Here is a 13,400-nt window from a genome sequence, read left to right as displayed (position 1 = left end):
AATCAGATGCAGAAGAATGGAGTTGAGCCCTTACCTCGCACCATATACAAAAATTAACTCAAGTTGGACCAAAGACCTAAATACAAGCACTAGATCTATACATCTCTTAGGATAAAACACAGCTGTAAATCTCTGTGACCTTGGATTTCGCATGGAGACTTTGATATGACACTAAAAGCACAAGCAACAAAGTTAAAAATGGGTAAACTGAATTATATTAAAATAAAAAACTTTTTTGCACATCAAAAGACACTATATCAGGCCAGGTGCGGTGACTCATGCCTGTAATCACAGCACTTTGGGAGGTGGACGTGGGCAGATCACCTGAGGTCAGGAGTTCAAGACCAGCCTGGCCAACATGACGAAACCCCATCTCTAAAATACAAAAATTAGCTGGGCATGGTGGTGCATGCCTGTAGTCTCAGCTACTCGGAAGGCTGAGGCAGGAGAATCACTTGAACCTGGGAGATGGAGGTTGCAGTGAGCCAAAATCGCACCACTGCACTATAGCCTGGGCGATGGAGCAAGACTCTGTCTCAAAAAAAAAAAAAAAAAAAAGACTCTATCAAGAAAATAAAAATACAGCCTATAGACTGGGGAAACAGAGCTAGACATACGTTTATAAATCTATAAATCATATATCTAGTATTCAGGATATATAAAGAACTCTTAAAACTCAACGATAGTTTGGGTGCGGTGGCTCACACCTGTAATCACAACAGTTTGGGAAGCTGAGGCAGCAGGATTACTTGAGCCCGGGAATTTCAGACCAGCCTGGGCAACATAGGGAGATCCTGTCTCAACAAAAATTTAATATTAAAAAATAAAAATAAACCTCCACAACAAAAAACAAATAATCTCATTCAGAATTGGGCAAAAGAGGCCGGGCATGGTGGCTCATACCTATAATCCCAACATTTTAGGAGGCCAAAGCAGGTGGATCGCTTGAACCTAGGAGTTTCAGACCAGCCTGGGCAACATGGTGAAACCCTGTCTCTAAAAAAAATACAAAAAAATTAGCCAGGCATGGTGGCATGCTGCCTGTAGTCCCAGCTACTCAGAAGGCTGAGGTGGGAGGATCACCTGAGCCTGGGGAGGTCAAGGATGCAGTGAGCCGTGATTGTGTCACTGCACTCTAGCCTGGGCAACAGAGCCAGACCCTGTCTCAAAAAAAAAAAAAAAAAAAAAAAATTGGGCAAAAGACTAGAACAGACATTTCTCTAAGGAAGATACACAAATGACCAATAAGCACATGAAAAGATGCTCAACATCATTAATTATTAGGGAAATGCAAATTAAAAAAACAATAAAATGCCACTTCACACCCATTAGGATGGCTATAATCAAAAAACAAAACAAAAAATACTAAGTGCTGGTGAGGATGTAGAGAAATTGAAACCATCATACATTGTTGGTGAGAATGTGGGATGGTGCAGCTACTACAGAAAACAGTTTGGCAGGGCTGGGCGTGGTGGCTCACGCCTGTAATCCCAGCACTTTGGGAGGCCGAGGCAGGTGGATCACGAGGTCAGGAGATCAAGACCATCCTGGCTAACACGGTGAAACCCTGTCTCTACTAAAAATACAAAAAAAAAATTAGCCGGGCGTGGTGGTGGGCACCTGTAGTCCCAGCTACTCGGGAGGCTGAGGCAGGAGAATGGCGTGAACCCGGGAGGCAGAGCTTACAGTGAGCCGAGATCGCGCCACTGCACCCCAGCCTGGGTGATAGAGCGAGACTCCGTCTCAAAAAAAAAAAAAAGAAAAAACAGTTTGGCAGTTCCTCAAAAAGTTAAACATAGGATGTTTGAAAATTTAAACGTACATATGACCTAGCAATTCAACCCCAGGTATACAACCAAGAGAATTGAAAACAGGTGTTCAAACAAAAACTTGTACAGGATTGCTCATAGCAGCATTATTTATAATAGCCAAAAGGAAGAAACTACTCAAATGTCCATCAGCTGATGAATGGATAAACAAAATATGGTATATTTCTACAATGGAATATTATTCAATCATAAAAAATGAAATGCTGATAAATGCCAAAATGGACGAACCTTTAAAACATGCCAAGTGGCTGGGTGCAGTGGTTCATGTCTGTAATCCCCGCATGTTAGGCGGCAGAGGTGGGCGGGTCACTTGAGCCTGGGAGGTCGAGGCTGCAGAGAGCTGAGATCGCGCCACTGCACTCTAGCCTGGGTGACAGAGCAGACCCTGTCTCAGAAAGAAAAGAAAAAACAGAAAAGAGAAAGAAGACAGGAGAGGAGAGAAAGGGAGGGGAAGGGAGGGGTGGGGAATGGAGCCGGGGAGGGGAAGGGGAGGGGAGGGGAGGGGAGGGGAGGGGAACATCCTGGCCGGGTGCAGTGGCTCACTCCTGTAATCCTAGCACTTTGGGAGGCCAAGGTGTGCGGATTGCCTGAGCTCAGGAGTTCGAGACCAGCCTGGGCAACACGGTGAAACCCCGTCTCTACTAAAATACAAAAAAATTAGTTGGGCATGGCGATGTATACCTGTAGTCCCAGCTACTCAGGAGGCTGAGGCAGAAGAATTGCTTGAACCCAGGAGGCTGAGGTTGCAGTGACGCGAGATTGCACCACTGCACTCCAGCCTGGGTGACAGAGTGAGATCTCTCCCCCCTAAAAAAAAAAAAAAAAAAAAAAAAAGAAAAGAAAAGAACATGCTAAGTGAAAGAAGCCAGAGAAAAAAAGGCAACATATTGTTTATTCCATTTAATGAAATATCCAGAATAAACAAATCCATAGAAATGAAGAGCAGCTGAGGGGTTGCTGGGGCTAGGGAGCGGGGGGAAATCAGGAATGACTGCTTCATGGGTACAGAGTTTTCAGGTGATGAAATCTTCCAGAATTAGATAATAGTGATGGTTGCACAACATTATGAAAATACCAAAAGCCACTGAACTGTACACTTTAAAATTGTTAAAATGGTGAGTTATATATTATGTGACAATTTTTTAAAAGAATTCTATATCCAATGAAAATATTCTTCAAGAATGAGAGGGAAATAAAGGTGTTCTCAAGTGAAAAATCAACAGAATTTGTCATTAGTAGACCTGTTGTAAAATAAATACTAAAGAAAGTTCTTCAAACGGAAGAAAGAGGATACCTGAAAGAAATTTAGAACATCAAGAATGAAGACAGAGAAACAAAAATGGTAAAAATCTGGTTAAATATAATAGACTATTTTTATCTTAAATTCTTTATAATATGTATATGTTGGGGCTCAGAAAACGACACCTCAAAAGTATGGCGCTTTGGTATGCTGACCACTTTGAACTAAAATAGAAAGGACTTAGAAGCTACCTCAGAATAAGGCCTTTCTGGCCTCATCTGTTTCTATCTGCCTAGAGACTTCTAGAGACTTCTGGAGTCTGTATCCCCCTAGAGACTTCCCCTAGAATTTCCTTATCTGACTAAGGAAACTTCTTTCCAAAAGAAATGCAATTGTCTAAAGATCCCCTTCCTAGGAATCTCATCAAATAATCAGAAAAGATTAACCACCAGAGAAGAATCAAGACTAAAGTCAGATGACTCTTCATCTAGTCCTCTGAGGCAGTGCCAAGAGATAACCTGGGAGGCTTTATCTACCAGGTTAAGTTTCACCCCTCACCTTCCGGTAACTTGCTGGCGTGGTTTAGTTTCCTAGGAGAATCATTTACAAGATCATGTCTGAGCCTCCTGGGCCCATTCATTTCCCCTAAAAATCATTAACAACCCCTGCATTTTCCCCATCTCCCTCTTCCCTATGAAGCGGATATATAAGCCTCAATCATCTGGCCCTTCTTTGGGTCTCATATTTAATATTGTACCCATGTTTTTGTATGTTAATAAATTTATATGCCTTTTTCTCCTATTAATCTGTGTATTGTCAGTTATTTTAGCAAATCTTTTTTTTTTTTTTTTTTTGAGATGGAGTCTCGCTCTGTCACCCAGGCTGGAATGCAGTTGGGCAATCCTGGCTCACTGCAACCTCTGCCTCCTGGGTTCAAGCAATCTTCCTGTCTCAGCCTCCCGAGTAGCTGGGATTACAGGTGCATGCCGCCACACTCAGCTAATTTTTTGTATTTTAATAGAGACAGGGTTTCCGCGTGTTGCTCAGGCTGGTCTCGAACTCTTGAGCTCAGGCAATCCACCCACCTCAGCCTCCCAAAGTGCTAGGATTACAGGCGTGAGCCACCGCGCCCAGCCTTTAGCAAATCTTTAGAGAGAACAAAAGGGAAGCTTTCCCTCTGCCCCTACGTATGACAATTGAAAGCAAAAATTATACCATGAGACCTTAAAAGCACAGGCAACCAAAGCAAAAATGGACAAATGGGATCACGTCAAGCTAAAAAGTTTCTGCACAGCAAAGGAAACAGTGAAGAGAAAAGGAAACTAAGTGAAGAAACAACCCACAGAATGAGAGAAAATATTTGCAAACTACCCATCTGAAAAAGAATTAATAACCAGAATATATAAGGAGCTCAAACAACTCCACTGGAGAAAAACAATCCAATTTTAGAATAAGCTAAAGATATGAATAGACACTTCTCAAATGTATGACCAACAGGCATAAGAAAAAATGCTCAACATCACTAATCATCAGAGAAATGCAAATCAAAACTACAATAAGATATCATCTCACCCCAGTTAAAATGGCTTTTATCCAAAAGACACGCAATAATGAATGCTGGCAAGGACATGGAGAAAGGGGAACCCTTCTACACTGTTGGTAGAAATATAAACTAGTACAACCACCCTGGAGAATAGTATGGAGGCTCCTCAAAAAACTGAAAGTAGAACTACCATAGGATTCAGCAATCTTATTGCTGAGCATCTATCCAAAAGACACGAAGTCAGTATATTGAAGAGATATCTGCATTCCCATGGTTATTGCAGCACTACTCACAATAGCCAAGATATGGAAGCAAATTAAATGTCCACCAACAGATGAACAGATAAAGAAAATGTGGGCTGGGCATGATGGCTCATGCCTGTAATCCCAGCACTTTGGGAGGTTAAGGAGGGAGGATCACTTGAGGTCAGGAGTTTGAGACCAGCCTGGCCAATATGGTGAAACCCCATCTCTGCTAAAAATACAAAAATTAGCTGGGCGTGGTGATACATGCCTGTAATCCCAGCTACTCAGGAGGCTAAGGCCTCCTGGGAGGCCGAGGTTGCAGTAAACCAACATCGTGCCACAGCACTCCAACCTGGACAACAGAGAAAGAAAATGTGGCACAAATATACAATTGAATATTATTCAGCAATAAAAAATGAAATCTTAGGCCAGGCGTGGTGGCCCATGCCTGCAATCCCAGCACTTTGGGAGGCCGAGGTGGATGGATCACGAGGTCAGGAGTTCAAGACCAGCCTGGCCAATATGGTGAAACCCCATCTGTACTAAAAATACAAAAATTAGCCAGGCGTGGTGGCAGGTGCCTGCAATCCCAGCTACTCAGGAGGCTGAAGCAGGAGAATCACTTGACCCAGGAGGCGGAGGTAGCAGTGAGCAGAGATTGCGCCTCTGCACTACAGCCTGGGAGACAAAGAAGACTCTTTCTCCAAAAAAAAAAAAAAACTTGTCATTTTCAACAACATGGATGAAACTGGAAGACAATATGTTTTTTGTTTTTTGTTTTTTTTATTTTATTTATTATTATTATTATTATTATTATTATTATTATTATACTTTAGGCTCTATGGTACATGTGCGCAACGTGCAGGTAAGTTACATATGTATACATGTGCCATGCTGGTGCGCTGCACCCACCAACTGGAAGACAATATGTTAAGTGAAATAAGCCAGGCACAGAAAGACAAATACCACATGTTCTCATATATAACAAGTTAAAAAAAAAAACAAAACCTGAATGAATGGAGATAGAGGATGAAAGGATAATGGGAAGTGGGAGATAAAGCAGAGATGGTTAATGGGTACAAAAATACAGTTGGAGAGCATGAATAAGATCAAGTATTTGGTAGCACAATAGGGCAATAGGGTGACTCTAGTTAACAATTTATTGTATATTCTTAAATAACTAAAAGAGTGACATTGGAAAGTTTCTAACAAAAAAAATGAAAAAGTCTTGAGAGGATGGATACCCTATTTACCCTGATTTGATCATTATACATTGTATGCCTATATGAAAACATTACATGCAGGCTGGGCACAGTGGCTCATGCCTGTAATCCCAGCACCTTAGGAGGCCAAGGCAGGGGGATCACCTGAGGCCAGGAGTTCAAGACCAGCCTGGACAACATAGTGACACACTGTCTCTACAAAAAATGTTAAAAATTAGCCAGCCTGGTATGATAGCGTGAGCCTATTGTCCCAGGTACTTGGAAGGCTGAGGCGGGAGGATCAATGAAGCCCAGAAGTTTAAGGCTGCAGTGAGTTGTGATCGTGCCACTGCGCTTCAGCCTGGACAACAAAGCAAGACCCTATCTCTACAAAAAAAAAAAAATACTCCATAAATATATACAACTACTATGTACCTGTAATAATTAAAAATAAAATTTTAAAAATTATATCATGGCCAGGCGCAGTGGCTCACACCTATATTCCCAGCACTTTGGGAGGCTAAGAATCACTTGAGCCTAGGAGTTTGAGACAAGCCTGGGCAACATAGAGAGACCATCTCTACAAAAATAAAATTGTTTTAATTAGCTGGGTTTGGTGGTGCATACCTGTTAATCCCAGCTACTTGGGAGGCTGAGGTGGAGGATCACTTTAGCCTCAAAAGTAGAGGCTGCAGTGAGTCATGACTGCACCACTGCACTCCAGCCTGGATGACAGAGCAAGAGCCTGTCTCAAAAAAAAAAAAAAATTATCTCATGGTTTAAAGAGTTTTTGATGTATGTAAATATAATATAGTTAACAACTATAAGCAGAAAGGGGGAGGGTAAAGAAACCCACGTGGTGGTAAGGTTCCTACATTCCACATGGAGTGGTAAAATATGAATTCTAAGTAGACTATGAAATATTAGGTATATATATCATAATATTATAGAACAACCTATTTAAAAAAAATTTTTTTTTTGAGACAGAGTCTCACTCTGTTGCCCAGGCTGGAGTGCAGTGGCATGATCTCAGCTCACCGAAACCTCCGCCTCCTGAGTTCAAGCGATTCTCGTGCCTCAGCCTCCTGAGTAGCTGGGACTACAGGCGCGTGCTACCAGGCCCAGCTAATTTTTGTATTTTTTAGTAGAGACAGGGTTTTGCTATGTTGGCCAGGCTGGTCTCAAACTCCTGGCCTCAAACTATCCACCTGCCTCGGCCTCCCAAAATGCTGGGATTACAGGTGTGAGCCACCACGCCCAGCCAAAAAAAAAGTTAAACTATACAATGGAAGATGTGGTTAAAACTCAGCAGATAGCCAGGTGCAGTGGCTCATACCTGTAATCCCAGCACTTTGGTAGGCCAAGACGGGTGGGTAGTTTGAGCCCAGGAATTCCAGACCAGCCTGGGCAACATGGTGAAACCCCATCTCTAATACTATTGGCCGGGTTCAGTGGCTTACGCCTGTAATCCCAGCACTTTGGGAGGCCGAGGCAGGTGGATCACAAGGTCAGGAGATTGAGACCATCCTAGCTAAAATGGTGAAATCCCATCTCTAATAAAAATACAAAAAATTGGCCGGGCATGGTGGCGGGCGCCTATAGTCCCAGCTACTCGTGAGGCTGGGGCAGGAGAATGGCGTGAACCCGGGAGGCGGAGCCTGCAGTGAGCTGAGATCATGCCACTGCACTCCAGCCTGGGCAACAGAGCAAGATTCTGTCTCAAAAAAAAAAAAAACAAACAAAAAAAACTAAAAATTAGCCAAGTGTAGTGGTGTGGGCCTGTAGTCCCATCTGCTCAGTAGGCTGAGGTGGGTGAATCACCTGAGCCCGGGAAGTGAAGGCTGCGGTGAGCTTTGATCACGCCACTGCACTCCAGCCTGGGCAATGGGAATAAGACCTTGTCTCAAAGGAGACAAAAAAATATATAAAAAAAAAAATAAATAAATTAAAATGAAATACAAAAAAAAAAAATCAAATAATCCAAAAGAAGTCAAGAAAGAGGAAATAGGAATTTTAAAAACAGAACAAACAGAAAACAAATACTAAAAAGGGAGACCTAATTTCAAACATATTGATATTTACATGAAATAAAGTGATCCAAAAGAGATTATCAGATTGGATTTTTTTTTTTTTTTTTTTTTTTTTTTTTGAGACAGAGTTTTGCTCTTGTTACCCAGGCTGGAATGCAATGATGCAATCTCTGCTCACCACAACCTCCGCCTCCCAGGTTCAAGTGATTCTCCTGCCTCAGCCTCCCGAGTAGCTGGGATTACAGGCATGCACCACCACGCCCAGCTAATTTTTGTATTTTTAGTAGAGACGGGGTTTCTCCATATTGGTCAGGCTGGTCTTGAACTCCCGACCTCAAGTGATCCACCTGCCTTGGCCTCCCAAAGTGCTGGAATTACAGGCATGAGCCACTGCACCTGGCCCAGAGTGGATTTTAAAGCAAACAAAAACAGACCCAACTATTTACCATCTACAATTTTATAATACAAGTAGGTTAAAAATAAAACAATGGGAAAAGATATACCACGCAAGCACTAATCAAAAGAAAGTTGAAGTGCCTATATTAATATTAGACAAAAGAGACTTTAGAGCAAAGATAATTTCCAGAGATAAAGAGAGGCAATACATAATAATAAAAGAGTCAGCCCAGTGGGGCCCGGTGGCTTACACCTGTAATCCCAGCACTTTGGGAGGCCAAGGTGGGTGGATCACTTGAGGTCAGGAGTTCGAGACCAGTCTGGCCAACATGGTGAAACCCCATCTCTACTAAAAATACAAAAATTAGCAGGGCGAGATGGTGCGTGCGGGTAATCCTAGCTACTCGGGAGGCTGAGGCAGAAGAATCGCTTGAACCCAGGAAGCAGAGGTTGCAGTAAGCTGAGATAGCACCACTGCACTCCAGCCTGGGCAACAGAGTGGGACTCTGTCTCAAATAAATAAATAAATAAAATAAAAATAAAAAAACAGTCAGCCAGGTGTGGTGGCTCACACCTGTAATCCCAGCACTTTGGGAGGCCTATGCAGGTGGATGACCTGAGGTCAGGAGTTTGAGACCAGCCTGGCCAACATGTCAAAACCCCATCTCTACTAAAAATACAAAAATTAGCCAGGTGTGGTGGCAGGCACCTGTAATCCCAGCTACTCGGGAGGCTGAGGCAGGAGAATTGCTTGAACCCAGGGGGCAGAGGTTGCAGTGAGCTGAGATCATGCCACTGAACTCCAGCCTGGGTGACAGAGTGAGACTCTGTCTCCAAAAAAAACAAAGTCCATTCTCCAAGAAGAGATAACAATTTTAGATGTGTATGCACCTAACAAAAGAGCTTCAAAATACACACAGCAAAAGCTGATAGAATTGGAAGAACTGGACAAGTCCACAATTATAGTTAGAGATTTCAACACTCCATTCATAGTAACAGATAGGACAAGCCAACATAAAATCAACAAATATAAAGAGTTGAACTATTTCATCTACCAACTGTATTCAATTGACATTTACAGAACACTATGCCCACCCAACAAGAACAGAATATACATTCTTCCGAAATGCACATGGTACATTCACTATGATAAATTATATCCAAGGTCATAAAACAAACCTTAATAAGTGCAATAGCCTTGAAATCATACAAAGTATGTTCTCAGATCATAATAAAATTAAATTAGCAACCAATAACGAAAAGATAACTGAAAAATCCCAAACACTTGGAAATTAAACAACATAGTAATCTATATGTCAAAAAGAAAGTTTCAAGGGGAATTAGAAAACACTTTGAAGTGAATGAAAAATACAATATAAAATTTGTGGGATGCAGCTAAGGCAGTGCATAGAGGGAAATACATATTATTAAATGCTTATCTTAAAAGAAAAAATCTTAAATCAATATCATAAGTTTCCACATTGAGAAGCTAGAAAAACAAAACCAATATAAACTCAAAACAATCAGAAGGAAAGAATAAACATAAGAGTGAAACCAATAAACTTAAAAACAATAACAATGAAGAACATCAATAAAACCAAAGCTACTTCTTTGAAAACATCCATAAAATTGATAATCCTCTGGCCAGATTAACCAAAAAAGTAGGGAAAGGGAAACATATTACCTGTATCTGGAACAAAAGAGAAGATATCACTACAGACACCACAGACATTTAAAGAATAATAAGAGAATAGTATAAACACTCTACACAGATACAAATTTGATGACTTACATAAAATGAACCAATTTCTTGAAAGCTATAAAGCCAAAAAATTGAATTCATTTTAATGAATAGTTAAAATATTCTGATCATTTCTTGGGGTAATAGAATTGTTCTGCATCCTGCTTGCTACAGTGGTGACATGAATCTAGATGTGCTAAAACTCACAACTAGGCTGGGCGCGATGGTTCACACCTGTAATCCCAGCACTTTGGGAGGCTGAAGCAGGTGGACTGCCTGAAGTCAGGAGCTCAAGCCCAGCCTGGCCAACATGGTGAAACCTCGTCTCTACTAAAAATACAAAAACTAGCCAGGCTTGGGGTCACGCGTCTGTAATCCCAGCTACTCAGGAGTCTGAGGCAGGAGGATCGCTTGAACCCAGAAGGCGGAGGTTGCAGTGAGCCGAGATCGTGCACTCCAGCCTGGGCGACAAGAGCGAAACTCCATCTCAAAACAAAACAAAACAAAACAAAACAAAACTCAGAGCTATACATATCCCCTCCTTTAAAAAGTCAATTTTACTGTTAATTTTTAAAATTTATAAAATCAATTAAGAAAAGGCCAAATCAATCAAACGGACACAAGTAAATAGGACATTTTCAGAAGAAACAAATGAAAATTGTAACAATATTCAACGGTCCTAGTAATCAGGAAATGCAATTAAAATAACAATAAGAAATTATTTCAGACACAAACATTAACAACAGCAAGTCTTGGGAAGATGTAGAGTCACAGGACTTTCACATGCTGCTGGTAGAAGTACAACTGGTCAACTCCTTTGGAGTGGAATTTAATGAGATGAAGCTGAAAATGGGCCTGCCCTTCACCCCAGCAATGCCCCTTCTAAAACTTCTCTTAGGAGGCCAGGCATCGTGGCTCATACTTGTCATCCCAGAGCTTTGGGAGGCCAAGGCAGGAGGATACGTAGAGACCAGCCTGGGCAACACAGTAAGACCCCATCTCTACAAAAAATATTAATAACAAAAATAGGCAGAAGTGGTGGTGTGTGCCTGTAGTCCCACCTACTTGGGAGCTTGAGGTAGGTGGATCACTTGAGCCCAAAAGTTTGAGGCTGCAGTGAGCTATGATCATGGCACTGCACCAAAGCCTGGGCAACAGAGCAAGACCCTGTTTCAAAAAAAAAAAAGAAATTCTCCTACAAGCGCAAAAAAGGATGTGCTCAAGAAAGTTCATTGCAGCATTGTCTGTAATAGCAAAATATTTTCAAAAACTAGGAAATTCAAACATCGTATATTATTCATAGAATGGAATACTATATAGTAGTATTTTAAAGATATATAATATAATATTTTATGATATGATATTTTATTTTATTTATTTTTGAGACAACATCACTCTGTCACCCAGGCAGGAGTGCAGTGGGGTGATCTCAGCTCATTGCAAACTCCACCTCCCAGGTTCAAGAGATTCTCAGCCACCTGAGTAGCTGGGATTACAGGCACCCGCCACCACACCTGGCAAAGTTTTGTATTTTTAGTAGAGACAGGGTTTCCTCATGTTGGCCAGGCTGGTCTCTAACTCCTGGCCTCAAGTGATCCACCTGCCTCAGACTCCCAAAATGCTGGGATTACAGGCGCGAGCCGCTGCACCCAGCCTGACATGGTATTTCAAATAAATGAACTTAAAATTATGTGGAATTAACAAAGATAAAATCTCAAAAATATAATGTTAAATGTAAAAGCAACCTGTAAAAATGACACTAGTTATACAAGTTTGAAAACATGTAAAACACTGTTACATATTGTTAGACATCTACAAATGCTTTAATAATATAAATACATGCCTGGAAAAGAGAAACCCGAATTCAGTCGTTGTCTCAGGGTACAGTACACAAGGGGATTTCCATCGTATCTGTAACTTCTTTTCTTTTTAAGAAAAATGAAGTAAGCAAGGCAAAATACTGGAAATTAGTAGAGATGAATGGTGGATTCATGGACCTTCATGATGTTATTCTTTGCATTCTTCTTGGTATTTTTAACATTTCATAGTCAAAATAATAATTGCCTCTGTATACAAAAATATATCATAGTGGTTAAGAGCACTAACCATGAGCTCTGGAGCTGGAAAGCCTGGGTTTTTCTCCCATTTCTACTGCTCATTATCCGTGGGCTTTAGCAAATTACCTAACTTCTCTGAGCCTGTTTGCTTTTCTGTAAAATAAGGATAGCAACAGCACTTTCCTTATATTTTTATGAAGATTATATGAGTTAAAATGCAAGATGCTTAGTATTATATAATGCTGGGCACATAGCAAACACAAGTTTTACGAATTTTTCTTAATTAATTTTCTCTTTTATTTTTTTTCTTATTTATTTATTTATTTATTTTTTGAGATATGGTCTCTCTCTGTCACCCAAGCTGGAGTGGAGTGGCACAATCATAGCTCACTGCAGCCTGGACCTCCTGGGCTCAAGCAGTCCTCCCACCTCAGCCTCCCACAGTGCTGGGATTACAGGCATGAGCTATTTACTGCACCGAAACTCTGCTGTCAACTCTGTGGTGGCTTCCCCAACACTGTCCCCATGTCTAATCGGGCACCCCATCCTGAGTTTTTACCTTGCTTAGTGGGTAGCTTGCTTTCTTTCCTTTTTTTTTTTAAATACAGAGTTTCACTCTGTCGTCCAGGCTGGAGTGCAGTGGCGTGATCTCGGCTCACCACAACCTCCATCTCCCGGGTTAAGCGATTCTCCTACCTCAGCCTCCCGAGTAGCTGGGATTACAGGAACCCGTCACGCCCAGCTAATTTTTTTGTATTTTTAGTAGAAACAGGGTTTCACCATGTTTGTCAGGCTGATCTCAAACTCCTGACCTCAGGTAATCCACCCCACCTCAGTCTCCCAAAGTGCTGGGATTACAGGTGTGAGCTGCTGCACCTGGTCCTTGACTATACTATTTTCTTATTTACCTTTGTATTCCAAATGTCTGGCAATGGTAGGAATATGAGTCATTATTAACAAACAAACAAATGAACAGGTGAATATCCCTTCTTTCCCCCAATAAACCTACCTGTGTTCTTTCTCCCCTTCCTCCTTCCTCTTCCCAAGGGCCCAGTACTCTAATAGACTGGCTTAAGTACCTCTAGTCATGGAAGATATACTTAGCAACACTCTTCTT

This window comes from Pongo pygmaeus, chromosome 7 (genome assembly GCF_028885625.2).
Source record: "Pongo pygmaeus isolate AG05252 chromosome 7, NHGRI_mPonPyg2-v2.0_pri, whole genome shotgun sequence".
Classification (NCBI taxonomy): Eukaryota; Metazoa; Chordata; class Mammalia; order Primates; family Hominidae; genus Pongo; species Pongo pygmaeus.
This window is presented reverse-complemented; position numbering follows the sequence as displayed.